The sequence below is a fragment of the Athene cunicularia genome (assembly GCF_003259725.1).
Source record: "Athene cunicularia isolate RWA chromosome 3 unlocalized genomic scaffold, athCun1 chr3_part1, whole genome shotgun sequence".
Lineage (NCBI taxonomy): Eukaryota > Metazoa > Chordata > Aves > Strigiformes > Strigidae > Athene > Athene cunicularia.
This window is the reverse complement of record NW_020799097.1, coordinates 6632716-6648408: the sequence shown is the minus strand read 5'-3', so window position 1 is coordinate 6648408 and position 15693 is coordinate 6632716. Positions and strand designations below refer to the sequence as shown.

Sequence of the window (15693 nt, the reverse complement as noted above, 5' to 3'; positions counted from 1 at the left end):
CTCTGGGAACACCACAAAGACCCTGCTGCTGCCCAGCAGGGACTCAGTTTAGATCCCAGTAGGATTGGCTCCATTTGAAACAACAGCCTTCACACTCACTCCAACACATCCCACATCTCAGAAGGCTCATAAGGTTCAATGCAGCATTAGATGAGCAATGGCAATCAGCCACTATGCTACGGAGTCAGGCCAAACTCTCAACAAGCCCCCTTTCCACTTGCCCAGCATTAGAACTGATCAGAGTAGCATCCCAGTCTCAGCTCACATTCATGCAGCGCTGTGCTGGGGCAGCTCAGTCTGCCATCCTCAGCCCCACTTCCTCTATCAGATTTAAAAAAAACCCTGATTTTTAAATTTCCTTCCAAAAATAAAATCTTTCTAATGAAAGACTATAGCACTGGTTATCAAGAAAATACATCATTCTTCTGAAGTACAGTTTATCTTTTCCATCACAAGTCACCACCAAAAAAGTGCTGGATATATACAATGCTTTACATGATCACTTAGGAACTTAGTAAGTACTTTCCAGTGCTTACAGTAAGGGTATTTTAAACTGTCATAAAGATAGCTTTCAGAAAAAAAAAAAGTCAGAATAAACACATACCAGGGGAAAACAAAAAGGCAACAACACAACTTTAAATCACTGTTTAATTCTCACAATATCCAATATTTCATTTGGGCCTTTGCTTGCTCTTGTGGATTGAGCCCAGAGGGCAACTGAGCACCAAGAAGCTGCTCGCTAGCTCCTTCCCCCTCATGGATAGGGAGGAGAAAATAAAAGGCTCCGAGACTGAGATAAGGACAGAGAGGCGTGACACAACCTTCATGGTCATGGGCAAAAGACAGATTATTAGGGGCAGAAAATGAACATCAATTTAATTTAACCATCAACAACACTTAAATAGAGTAGGACACAATCACATGTTAAAAACACCTTCCCCTCACCCCTCCCTTCTTCTTGGGCTCAGCTTTGTTCCCCATTTCTCTGCCTCCTCCCCTCCTGCAGCAAAGGGTGCAGAGGATGTGGGTTACAGTCAGTTCATCACTCATTGTTTCAGCTACTCCTCAGGGGAAAGACTCCTCACACTCCTCCTCTGCTCCAGCACAGGGTCCCTCCCATGGGAGTCAGTTCTCCCTGAACTTTCTCCGACATGAGTCCTTCCCACGGGCTGCAGCTCTTCCCAAACTGCTCCAGCGTGGGTCCCTCCTGCATGTTGCAATCCTCCCAGTGACGAATTGCTCCAGCACAGGCTCCCCACAGAGTCCTGGCATTCTTCAGGTGCAGCCACCAGCTCCAGCATGGGGACCTCCACGGGCTGCAGGTCGGCATCTGCTCCACCGTGGATCTCCATGGGCTGCGGGGGCACGGCCTGTCCTCCCACCATGGGCTGTGGGGGTCTCTGCTCCTTCCCCCTCCTCATTCTCCTTTCTTCCACTGACATCAGTGTCTGCACAGGTGTCTCCTTCATAACTCCTCCTCCTCTCAAGTTCCCTGTCCTGGGTTTGAGTGGTGGCGGTTTTTGGTAGTGGGAGAGGGGCTACGGCAGCGGCCCCTACGAGAAGCTTCTCAAAGCTCCCCCGCCTCCAAGTGGGACCCGTCTCTGGCCAAGGCCGAGCCACTTAGCAATGGTGTCTGTGCCTCTGTGATAACATATTTAAGAAGGGAAACCTGAGAGGAGGAGTTGGGGTTGTGAGGAGGAGTTGCCAGAAGGCCATCTGTGCAAACACCCAGGTCAGTGGAAGAAAGGAGAAGGGGGAAGATGCACCCATGCAGAGCCCCCCTGCAGCCCATGGTGAGACAGCTGTGACTTTCAGACTTCTTGTGATCGACAAAAGCTGTCAGACGCCTCATTAAAGTCTCTCACACCTTTGATTTTACATTTACAGCTGACATACAACTCTGCAGAATTTGGCCAAACTAAAATTAATTTCAGCCACTGAACACTCCGAAAAATACCTTCTCACTGCTATGCCACTGACATCCCAATCACAAACTCAGAAGCATGATCCCTAGCCAGCTCCAGTCACTATCAAAGTCAGTGATAAGGTAATTTCAAGTAAAGTTAGGCTTTTTTCCTTCTTTTTTTTCTTTTTTTCTTTCCACCCTGCAGTCTCTGCTGTTTTTCCTTACTCCTTTTGTAAGTTGCTCTATACTGCATCACCCAGTTCTAGCACAAACATTTCCTGCTTAAAGCAACAATCCCTCTACATCCATAGCTTGCCTAAAAAAAGGAAGATAAAAACAAAAATAGCAGTCTACCCATGAGACCATCTAAAGCCAGGAGCCTTGGTTCTGTCAGCACAGAACTGGTCCATCTGGAAGCCTCCCTGGATCCAACTGGCATTTTTAGATTGGGCAAGTCAATGCTCCATTCTCCAATGAATAAATCACCACAGATTTTTAATAAAAAATTATGTCTAATTTTACAGCCCAGGAAGAATGGGTGAAGTAATGAGGAAAATGAACAATTGAAAACTGTAAAAATGTACACTTTTCCTCCCAAACTATTTCAAGTAATGAAAAACTCATTGCATTCTAACAGCAACCATCTCAAACACCATCTTCTGGAGCTGGCTCCATTACAATTAGCGAGATATTTTGTGAAGGAAATTAAACAATATAGCAGAAATCCTGCCCAGCAGCCTGCCCTGAAGCATTAAAGATGCAAACCATGCATACCTCATTTTCCTGCTCCAGTGCATTTTATTGCTTACAATTATGTACGATAGAACACACTTAAATTCGAAGTTTGTAAATTTGTTTCCCTAATGCAAATCATTCCCACACATACCCTCATAATTCTACAACTGTATCCTGCAGATAATGCACCATTATCATCCAGCTGGGAAAAAAAGTATTTTAGTGGTACATTTCTCACTGCAGGTACATTAAACTGACTCTAGAAGAAGCATTCGATCATGTTTTTTTCCAATATTATCAGAAATACCTGTTAAACTCAGTTGAAAACTTAATAAATGTTAAAATAGTGGATTTGATTTACCCCCTTACTTTATAAAAGGGAATTGCAAGACTCCACCCTTCAGACCAATAGAAAACATGAAATAGGAATTATTAGGGTAAAATCTCTACCACCTACAGGTATTTGATACTATCTTGTAAGGACAGAAGAGGTCAAAAAGTTTTACCTGGGAAGTTATATTAAACAGAAAGTGATGTTTTGTGCTATTTGCTCTTTCTTTCACTACAAGTAGAGCTCACTGCAAGAAACCAGACTAGAAATGAGAAGTCACACCAGAAGGAAAGGTAGAAAGTGTCTTCACAAGCAAAGATGAAAATCTGTTATTTAATATGCAGAGGAAACCAGAGATCTTAGAGGGCACAGGGAAACATACTTTTAAAAAAAGCACATCACGTTTTCTTAAGTAATGACTCGAGACACTGTTCCATATATAGATTTACACCTCTTCCTCTGTTCCTTTCCTGAAGTTATTAACATCTATTTGGCAAAACATTCAAGGTGAGTCACAAAACACCAAATTACAAAAGCTGCTAAACCAAAGCCATGCCAAAAAGCTCTGAAGAACAAAAAGATCATACCTTATTTAGATTTAGTTCAAATCCAAAGCAGCAAATACGCAGTAAAAGTACCACAGGGTCAACACCGTATTTATAGGTTTTTCCCTTAAAAATTCCACTAGATAACCAGTTAGCAAAAATACATTTGAAGCTGAAGACTGTTGCTTATCTTAGAATTCTTTTTACAAAGTCATCCCCCTCCCCCACTTCCCCAAAAAGTTAAAAAAAAAAAAAAATCTGTATTTGCATTTTATAAATTTCCTTCCTTCAATATCAGGACCCCATGTCAGTACAAAAGCTTCAGCTCCTCCTACAGATTTTTTTCAGGACTCTTCTAGCCAAAAAGGACAGCATAATCATAGCTGCAGGTTATGAATTCATGAGTTATAAAAACAAGAAAGTCTCTGAAAGCCTTCTGGGTTTAAACTAGAAGAAAACTCCTTTCACGCTCTAAAGAAATGCAAAAATGCTTTGATAGATGTCCTACAATTTGGCACGTATCGAATTCAGAATGACAATTAGTATTTCTGCAAACATGGCAAGAATCTGGCTTTGAAATAAATTTATGGAAACTTAAAAGCATCATTCGGAGTATGCACAAAGTGTTCCCTTCATCTTTAAAAACAGACATGATGCAATAGTCTGAATGGTCCCAGATTGGGATCTTGCAAAAACCACAAAATATGCTTAGCAATGGGACAAGTGTTCCTATCTGAATTCATGCTGTCAGGACAGTCCATAGTAATTATGGCATTAATAAAGTTAATTTACTTTTTAGCGTGGACATTTTAGTCAATACAAAAAACTGAACTGTTGATTGAAAAGCACAGAGAGAAATCCGTATGCAATGGATTTTTACAAAAGCCAGTCAAAACAGCAAATGCTCAAGGGCACCCTACAATCTCTATCAGATAGTTTTAAAGGAGATAAAATTGCTTCATTAGCTCAATTATGTTCTAAAAGTTAGAAGACTGAGTCCTTTAAACATCCATTTGTAACTTGAATTTAGGAGGATTTAAGCACATTAAGACCGCGATTTAAACCTGCATGGCTCACAACATTTCCAATCACAGAAGAACAAGGTTTGAAAGGACCTCTGTAGGTCATTTATCACAGAATCATTAAGGTTGCAAAGAACCTTGAAGATCATCCAGTCCAACCATTAACCTCACACTGACCATTCTCAACTCCACCAGATCCCTCAGCGCTGGGTCAACCCGACTCTTAAACCCCTCCAGGGATGGGGACTCCACCACTGCCCTGGGCAGCCCATTCCAACGCCCAACAACCCCTTCTGGAAAGAAATGCTTCCTGATATCCAGTCTAACCCCGCCCTGGTGCAGCTTGAGGCCATTCCCTCTTGTCCTATCACTTATTACTTGGTTAAAGAGACTCATCCCCATCTCTCTGTAACCTGCTTTCAGGTAGCTGTAGAGGGCCATGAGGTCTCCCCTCAGACTCCTCTTCTCCAGACTAAACAACCCCAGTACCCTCAGTCATTTCTCTTATTTTTTTTAATTTTAAATAATTTCAAATCTCCCAGGAGAAATCCACAATCCATTCAGTCCAAGACTTTTACACCAACTTAGAAGCCACATAAGTATCATTGAGGCACCATGTCCTGAATTATATTGCAATTAAACAATCTGTACTCTGGGGCTCCTGCACCATATCCAACAGCCATGCTGGGTTACTCAGAGATCTTCATCCTTCTCTTTGGCTTCTTACTCCAAAGTGGTCAGAGAAAGGCTAACCCCAAAGTCAAATCAGGTCACTCAAGGTATCATTCAGCTAAATTCTGAAAGTCTTCAAAGGATGGAGGTAACAGCCACCCTGGACATCTCTTCTGGTACTAAATTGTCATAGCAATTTTGCCCCCATTATATTCAATAGGAATTACCATAGTCCTAACTTTCAGCCATTGATTTACATTTCTTCACTGAGGTTCCAAGGAGAGCATGTCTTTCTCTTCTCCAGGCTAGACCAACTTCTTCCACACTATATGGACTAGCCTCCAAACCACACTCCGCTCTCAGATTTGTTGACGTCCTCCTTGCATTTGAGGGGAGGAGGAAAACTGGACATGGTATTTTAGAGACAGCTTTTTGAGTACCAGGTAGTATGGAACAACCGCTCCCCATGACCTCCTAGCTACTATCCTGCTCATGCCACCTGGTAAACAGCAAGGTTGTTCCTTCCTAGTTGCTGGATTATGCATTTGCCTTTTTTGGAACCACAGGAAATTCCTATTTGTCCACTCCCCCAGTACTTCTGCAGCACATCAACCATATCCCCTCATTCACTGTAGAATTTTTTAGGTAACCTGAACAACATCTTGAGCACTTGAAGAAACCAGGCTCATATGAGCATCCCTATCAACCTATCCTCCTCCTTCACTCACAGTAATTCTTACCCTGTACACCCATTTGGCTGAAACATGCCAGAGGAGTACCATCTCAAAACTAAGAGCTGTACTTTTGGGGGGTATTTTTTGGCAAAGAGTCAGCACTGAAACACCCAAATCACAGTCCTCCCTAAGGAAAGGGCTTCAAGACTGTCCCAACACTCCTGCTCTTTTAACCTGACGGTTGGCTAATCACCAAATATGCAGCTTGGAAGCAGCTATAGCATGTGCTGTGTCTTGCAGAGATAATTGATAGTAACACAGAACGATCGGTATTTGAAGAATTTGAGAAGGGAAAAAAGGCCTTACGAGAGGTTATGAAAAGCTGTCTGGGGCAAGGGATACCAGTGGCTCTAGTCAGAAGACAAAGCATCCGAATGCAAGTTCACAGAAAGCTAATCCTCACCTCCCCTACACTCAACACATTTGCTTGCTTGGATTTCAGAAACATGAAGGAAATCCTTTTGACTGTCCCCACATATTTCATGACTACCAGGCACAATCCTGGTGATCCAACTACACAGGAAAAAAGAAGAGCAATCCAAGAGGACAGAAAAATAAGCAATATAACCTCAGCTTTTTAAAAAACACAGGTCAGGATTTACCACTTCAATTATTGCTCATAACTACAAAAGCACGACACAGCAGTGTACAGCAAGATCCAGCAACTCTGTCTTGATAGGAAATCAGCATTGGGCTTCTTGCTTTATAGAGATGGCAGGCTGTGTCTTATTCTACTGACAGCACATCTCATGTTTCATAAACAGCTTTATTTCATCTGCTATTCATCAAGCCCGAGGCTTCCTGTTACTAGTTATACACCAGGGCAGGTTTTCTTCTACTGCCTACACATTAGAAACCATTTACATTACAATCCATATATACATTTTATGGTTCTCTTTCAGTAAGGATGCAGCATTAAGATGGAAAAAGCAAAACCTCTTCCCACAAAATAAGCATTTAGTAAGATGATGAGCACAATGAAAAGTAGAGGAAGAAATTTAATGCACTCTCAATTGTGCTTTTACTTGAGAACAACTACACTGCTAATTGACATACAGCCCTATAGCACACAGAGCTACAAGAAATGCCTTCAAGATCTCCAAGAAGCTAAGAATTTCATCTGAGACTGTTCCAGTTTCTCTGCTTCCCTGCACCACATCCTTACACAGATACCAGTATGCAGTAAAATCAGATCCTATTATACTTCAGCTTCTCATAATGTGAAATCTTAATATATATTAATGTTCCTCTGTTATGTTCATAATGTGAAGAAAATGTTAATGTAATGAACTATGGTCTTCCACTTCACAAACAAAATCTCCTTCCCTGTGCTGACGATGTATATTTTCAGTACCATGCATAGTTTGACTAGGGCAAACGAAGCACTGTATTTGATTTTCAAGAGCAAAACAGCACACTTTATAACAATTTATGCTTAATAAAAGGACTGTATTCTGCTGTTTGCACTTTTCAGAAAGATCTGCCGTCTCCTTATCTACATACCCATGATAGTATAGAATTAACATATTTGCTTTTGTCCTTTTGTCTAAAAAAGACTTACCACCCCGAGCACTTCCAGTGTCCTGATTTCAGAAGGCCATTTCATTTTACCTGGCTTCAGAACAGCACTAACTCAGATGAACATAAAAAGAAGTGTTGTTTGGGATACTGAGGTTTCTAACAAACTGCCCATGGCCCACTCTTCAGACACCATCTGAAACTCTGCAGACACTCCCAAGCAGATTGCATATCCAGCTGAATTTGTGAAGTCTTCTACTAAAAACTGAACAAAAGAACACTCTTCACTTAACCACTTAGGAAAACAAACAGATGGGCTCTGCTTTTCAGGAACTGCTTTAGTAACTTACAGAGAATAGAGTTTCTTACAGCAATTCCAACAATTTGAGGATGAAGGAATGACCCTGCACGCTCTCTCCCTACTCATTCCCATACCGCTGCCTCTTCCCTTATGCTGGTGTCTCAGTTGTGCTGCTCCAGGGTGTGCCGGCTTAGTTTACTGCCAAATCAGCCAGCTGGTTCTCTTCCAGTTGGATTCAACTCTGGCCAGTGTCTTAAACTAGATCATCCCATGGACACATGATCACTAAATCTGCCAAAAGGGAAGATTAAAGAACACAGTGATATGAGCATGAGCCAGGGGACTGACCATATCAAAGAAGCAATGGATCTAGCACTTCCCTTGGCAATTTGTTCTAGTACTTATTAACTTCCCAAAACATTCAGATGTTAAAATGAGTGCGAACAGCAATATAATTTACCTTAAGGCAGGCTTATTCCAGTTATTCTTGCATTTATTGATTTATAACAGTACTAATCAAGCCAAACTTTATAAAAGGATTTAAGTGATGGGAACACTGAAATCCAGCCCAATTGTGGAAAATCAGGATATGGAAGGACAGAGGCATATTCTTACACACTGTGCTTGGTCTTCTTCTCAAAACATACACATTACCGAGGACAACCAAAACCAAAATCCACAGAAATACAAAAAGCACCTCAATAACAAATTCTAGTTGTTTAGGAACCATTTTTTTTTTAAAGGTATTATTAAAGCCAATTTAGAAAAAAATGCAAGTTAGAGGCACAGTTTAAAAAGGGCACTTGGTTAGCTTAAAATGGATGGGGGAGGATGACAAGGAATTTAAAAAAGCATTTTAAAGAACTGGAATAAGAAAGTTGTGAAAATAGTTTACTGAATCGTGAACACTTTGGGAGAGCAATTAATATAGACACTCAGGAGAAACTTAAGAAATTTCAGCTTGGATCTAGTGCAAATGGGAAAGAAGAAACACGCTCTATTCCCTGGTTCCTGAAACACAGTCCCATCTACTCTTGCACAGGAACTAACAAACGTGCAGTTAAAGTAAGGCCTTGCTTACACGATGGCAAACCTGGCACAAGAGTTTCTTCCACACTAGCCAGCTTGTCAGCTCACACCACAGACTCACACCACTAGAGCCATGGCAAGCCAGGAAGAGGCATTGCAAAGCTCTGGCCCTTTCTGGCAGCAGCCTAAAGTTATCTCTGCTGAAGCACAGCATGAAACTGTACCCACAGGATGACTTCAGGACAAGACAGATAACATGCAAAGCAGCCTTAAAACAAATCCTTTCATAACTAAAGATACAAGTTCAGAGTTAAACGATGTGATTCTCCTTTACTGGAGAGTGAAAACTGCATGAAACTAACAGTTTCCTTTCTTCAGGCAACAAAGATGGAGACTTTTCACTCCCCCAGTCCCAGAGATACATTGAGTGGAAACAACTTGAACTGTTCTGAGAAGTTCACTTAATGGTCCTGCTTTTGTATTTTTCCTGAAAAATGAAAAAACAATGCAGCTTCAGGGGAAAAAACAAAACAAAACAAAAAAAAAAACCACTAAGCAGAATTAAGGTACACTGGTATGCTTCAAATAAATCCACAACTGAACTAAAGAACAAAACTTATAAGACAATAATTTCTATCAGGAACGACTTCAACGACTGCTGTAACTGTGCTGTGGATGACACAGCTGTAAGTAGCATCCTCATCCTCCTGCTTCCATTCAGCCTTTCTGTAATCATGAGCTTAGCCTCAGTTTCTGGAGAGGGAGTCTGTCTGAAAGCTAATCCAGAAAGATGAGAAGTTTCAGAAGATGCAGCTGGTACAGTGAAGGGAAGAGGACAACACTCACTAGCCAGAGGTAAGTGAAGGGTGAGACTTTCAGCACCAGCTTAAAAGATCAAGCTATATATACAGTCAAAAACATTTGACTAAGACTGACCACTTAGTAATTTTAGCCAAGAGGTAGAAACTGATGACATGAGTTGTCTTTAAATGGTCAGGCAAGTTTCCAGGAACTCAGGCAAAACTGTCTTCTTTAAAACCAAAACAAAAATCATTAACTCCTATGCACAAAAATCTATTCAAGCAGCCAAGACTAAGCTGCTGCAGAAGCAAAACAAAACAAAAAAAAATTACCTAGTACTGCTTAATTTGAAAACCATTTACATTCTCCTCTACTGTCAAAAAGTATAACTTTTTCATGGTGATTTAAGTACTGTTAAGAAAACAGCACAAGCTTAAGCCATTTAAGATAATACTTTATCTGGTTGAAGTAATAAAGGTGATAAAGATAATTTTGAGTTTCTTTAACAATAATGTTAAATTTAAAGTTTACAACCTCAAAGCTATTCAGCACTAAAGCACACAAGCAGACAGATCCCTGCTTCCTCCTTCAGTTCAGTGGAGAGCTCCAACTGCAACCCTCTCCTGTAACCACAGGTCAGCACTGTCCAAGTTGCCAAAATTGAAGGAAAATGGTTCTTTTAATAATTCAAAATATTAGATTCTAATTTATTCCATTGAAAGCAACCCTGCCTAATACCTTGAGCATGTTACAGGCAATATATATTCCTTTAAGATAAGTTAACTTAATATTCTAATTGACCTTATATTATAGCCTCTCTATGTACGTCACCCCAAAAGTGGAAAGATTTAACTCATTTGGCAGACAGACACATACTGTGACTTCTCCTTCAATCTGATTTTAGACTCTGGCAGTGGCAGGTCTTAAATTTTTCAAGAAATGCAGATTAACTGTTCAAACATATCTGCAGTGCTTCATTTTCTTCATTCAGTATTTCTGAAAAAGTAACATTTTGGATTGATTTTATATAAAGAAAGGCAATTATGAATATGGCTAGAGCAATAAAACATACTCTCACCCAAAAATACTTGTTGGCATTAGTCAGAGAAAGTAAATATCTGTGCTGACATCACAACATTATTCAAATGAACTGAAGTTTATGCTAAGGAACACAGAGTAATTCAGGGTGAGAGGAACCAACAGAGACCATCTAGGCGAACATCTTGCTCAAAGCAAGGCCAGCATCAAAATTAAATCTCTAGTACGCTTTTATTTAACAAAACAAGAGATCACTCTAGAAAGAGGCGACTGAACAGGCATTTTACTATCTCAGTCCTGCTAAGCACCAGTGTGACAGGACAGCCAAGAGCAATGCACAGGGTTACATGTGCACTGTCACAGTGACAAAGTTACTTTAAACTATTCCACATCACTGCACATCCAAGAAGATAAGGGACGGCAAAGACACAGGCATCCCTTTCACAGGGAGCAGGGTATATTTTAGATCATTCACAAATTCACAATTCAAAGTAGAAGAGAAACACAACATTTATGGAAAGAAAGTGTCAGGGAAGAAAAAAACCTGAACATAATTTAACTACATTATAAAATACAGTTTAAAAAAAGAAAGAAAAAAAAAAAAAACAAACCACCACACTTTAAAAGGAATAGAAGGAAAGTGCTAAAACCCTGTAGTGGACCAGAGACATGTTTTAAGTGCTCAAGTGGTAATCACAGGTTGGACTAGCTGCTAGAAATCGCTACCCCTCAGACCCACTAGCAACAAATTTCACCTAATCAGTTTACCCACTTCTGTCAAGATGACCTAAGTCACTTCAAGCACTTTCATTGCTGCTCTTTCCCAACAAATGTTTATGATACTGGGTTAGGGAAATACTGCACCCGCAGTCATATGTGACAGAATCTCCAATGAAGCAAAATGGAGGGAAGAGCAGAGACGACAGCCAGAGCAGGACAGACGGGGCAGCCACCTCACTTACCCCGGACAGTACAGTGTTCCCGACCAGGCATTTCCTGTCTTGATGCAACAGAAACCCACTAAGGGACAGGCAGACAACAGAGTGAAGGTGAAGAAACTTTAAAGGGAAGATCCTAACTAGCTGAAACAAAAACTCTAAGAACTGTTAAGAAAACCTAAGAAGCCAAGAGAACATGGAGTTAGGTCTTGAGTAACACATACACTATCCTAAACAAATTTCCACAAGACAAAAGTGCTATCAAAATTAAAATTAATCCAGTAAAAGTGACCAGCAACTGGCACATGAGGAAAGTAGATGTAAAGGGACTTCTCAGTCTAAAACCACCCATCAATCATCCACCATTTCTCCAAGGAGTCAGAACCAACAGCAGCTTTAGGGAAAAAAGTTCATGCTGAAAGGACATATATGCCCCCCACACCCCCATTCATTCTAAACAGCAACAGGACTCACTTCCACAGGTAGTTGTGAAGGACAAGAGCCACATTCCTCTTTGTCCCACCTCATACAAGCCCCTGATGGTACATCCCTGTTATAAAAAGGTCTGGTGAAACTACAAACACCTTTGAGCAAGTCCCTAAATTACTAATTGCCAGACCATGGGTTTTTATAAAAGAAAAAAATTTCTATGGCAGACCTGCTTTCCATAACCTTTTCCTCCCTACCTGCCCCACAGACAGAACTCTCAACACAGCAGCTCTTACATTCATTGAAGAACAAAAAAAGACAAGAAGCTGGGCTGACACAAACTCTAGAACCTTTTGATGGAATTTCTCCTCTACCTTGACCCAAACCCAGGAATCATTAACTCTTCCCAGATATTGTAATTTGGTTTCCCAGTAGCTTAGGCACCTCTCTTCCAGAGGTCAGCTTTCCATCATCTTCCCTTATAATTCTGTCCAGAAGAAAATGATAATAAGAAAGCACTTCGCTCAACATCGCCAGTACAAGTACAGTTGTTCTGTCAACATCAGGCTCATCAAGTACCCTAGTATAGAAGGGTTGCAAGAACTCGTACTTCTGATTAAGTCATTTTATTCTTCAGTAGTTTCCTGTGAATAAAATTTGACTGTATATCACATCTTACATATTTCTTAGTAAAAATGCTAACAGGACTCTTCATCTATACTATCATATTTGGGGGTGTTTGAAGTGGATTTGGGTGGGGGGCTGTTGGGTTGTTTGGTTTAGTTTTGTTGGGGTTTTTTTAAATCTGAGAACAAACCCTGAAGTGATATTTTAATTGGTTCTTGTAATACTAGTAAATACTATCATTGTCCCTGCAATATTGTAAAATTATTCAGTCCGCTTACAAGAACCTAGATTTTTTTTCCATTGCCAACATGAAGGTGAAGAAAGCAAAAGGCTTCACACACGTTTAATGTTCAATGAATTTACTAAAGTTTCTGTAGACCAAATACATTTACATATATTTATACTCATTATGTTAGCAATGAAGAAGCATGTCTGGATACTTCAAGTATTCCCAAGTTACAAAATCTTCTAAAGACAAAATGCAGCAAATTCAAATGTACTAACTCGTGGGAACCACAAATCAAAGCTTGCACAAATCCGTGGAAATAAAAAAGGGGAGGGAAACGCATATAGTTAAGAAGATACTGACAGAAGTCCAGTAGATTTCACTGTACCACTGTGGCAATTTATCAACTGTTGCTGGAATATTGCATTCTTAGTTGTGCAGCCATACAAACATTAGTTGCATACTGCAAATTTATCTCAGCCTTGCGCATTAACATGGAAGTTGTACAGTCAAACCATTTCTCAACAATAATTAGGAATATTATCTGTTATTGAGCCATAGAAGTAAACCAGACAAATGTTACAATGCATCAATATATGGAACCCTACCTCCTTCTAAATCGATACCAACCCAAGAGAACAAGAAGATAATGCAATGAAATAAAGATATTTTTTTTTCCCCAGAACATCTGAATACAGTTTTTTTCTTTTAATTAATCTATTTCTCTATTTGTAGAGCCATATACTGAATGTACATGATTAATCTAGCATAGAAGGCAAAAAAGTATAAAGATGGACTTTAAGCATGCTACTAGACATTACTAATAACTTTGTAAGGTCTAGTGTTTGTCACCTCTGGTAACATCCTCTTCCCCATCTTTCAAGTGCCTGAATGACATGTGTTCTTGCAACATTAATTTCCAGCTACCACAAGAACATAAAAGAACCTGTAACAAGGCATTTTGTATTTCTGCCCTTCTCCTTTTGGTTTCTCCAGTCATACTGCACCATTCTCACTTCTCCATAAATCTCAGAAACCCTCGAGTTTGTCACAGATACCTCAACGGTCCCCTCTAAGCCACCTCTTGCATGTAAAATCTCTTCCATAAGCTGACATAAGAGACAATTTCTTATCAAGAGCCAGCTCTAGCATGATGCCAGTAATAAAATAATCACATGACTTCTCAAGGTAAACGTGAGGCCATCACTGATATAGTGAGCGCAGTGCAAACTACAGTTAGTTCTCTTTCTACTCTTACTTTTAGAGACATTTTACTGCATATTGGTCCCTGCTTTTGGTCACAAGAGAGTAGCACTTGAAAAGCTGAATAAAGGACACCACCTTCATAGAAAATACATTTAAAAGGCTCTGAGATCATTCTGCAATCATTTATAGATGTTTGCCAGCGTTCTGGCAGAAACTGTTCTATAACCACACATGCACACAAACTGTTATTGGTTATAACCACCCATGCAGTAACAATACTTGGCACAGAGCATATGCACCCGCTCCACAGTTGCCTCTGGAGCAGTAATAACATGCTCACTGCTGTAATCAGAAGCAGAGAAAGAAGACACACTTAAAGGAAAGGTAAGGAAAAAAAACAAAACACATGTCATTTAATGATCATTAGTCATAAACTGGAATCAGTCCTTCAACAGTCTTATACAAGATTCCTAACTGCATACTAATAATTTTAATAACCCAGACTTACCATATGTAAATCCTCAGGTACTGCAGGTTTCAACATTACACAGTATGAATTCAAAATGTTTAATTAGCACACTAAACCTTTATGCTTTAGGAACTACCATCACAGGCCACCACAATGACCTGGACAGATAATTCTCATTTGCAAATAAGACAATGCAAGCCGCAAATAAACAGTAATTCTTACCTATTCTGAACAATCACAAGAAGCATCAAGAAGAGAGTTCTTTAAAGTCTGGTTTGTATCAGAAAACACCAATTTCACTTCATATTTTCAGACTTAACGTGTGCTTTGTCCACGTAAGACACCTTTCACTAAGATGAAAACACTGAAATCTCATCTTTATGATCAGGAGGAACACAGGAGGAGTGTTTATTGCTTCACTAACTGCACGTTTGAGCTGCACATCGTGCACTTTTTCCACTTCTTTTTATGCACGAGGGGGAAGTAGCAAAGCTATCTAAAACCTAGGTACCCTTCCACTTAATAAAGCTTAAATCACACGCAAACGTAGCACGCTTGCATGTAGGAGCATAAGCACACACATGCTTCTTCACGCAACAGGGGAAAGCCACCGCCACACACACACTCTTACTCACACCTCTCCAGAAGTACATCGAGCAGCGGAGGTTACACAGGACAGCAAAGCAAGGGATGCAATACAAGCAGAGGTAACAGAGACAGACAAAAGGAGCAATGGACCTTTCTGGACTCCAGCGGTGGAACTCTGTCTAAGGAAAGAGGGCTCCGAAGAGTGGCGTTTAAGTCACTCTTTCATACTTAGCGATTCAGGTGCTCCTACATTAAAAATCAGACCCAGTACAACTGACTGTTTCAAAGGTAAACCCGATCTGGAACATTATGAAAACAGGAATACTTTGAGTTGGTGTACACTTGCTTTTTCTATGCTAACACCTTGGTGGAGAAATGGATGAAGGCGCAACTCAAACTGAAGTTGAGTAAAAAAAACCCGAAAGAGCTAGATTTAACTAGAGAAACTTTTCACCAAGCCACCCCAACCAAGCTCCCTCCAACCAGCACTGGATCCGCGTTCGCTCTATAGCTGTAAAACCTCGCTCTCCCCGCCGAAAGCCACCCAAGCCCCGGTGCTGCCCCTCGCCTTCACCCGC

General features: G+C 40.4%; 1 protein-coding gene across 2 annotated transcripts in view; it reads right to left on the bottom strand.

Annotated features, from left to right (window-relative positions):
- Positions 1-15356, bottom strand: part of CD2AP (CD2 associated protein) — an 87590-nt gene extending 72234 nt beyond the window's left edge. The window contains exon 1 of one of the 2 annotated variants that reach the window (XM_026845783.1): positions 15266-15356. The gene's annotated coding sequence lies outside the window, so the exon portion shown is untranslated. Of the gene's footprint in view, positions 1-3559; positions 3628-15265 lie in introns of those variants that run through there. The other variant, XM_026845782.1, reaches the window with a different exon arrangement.
- Between the last annotated feature and the right edge of the window lie 337 nt (positions 15357-15693).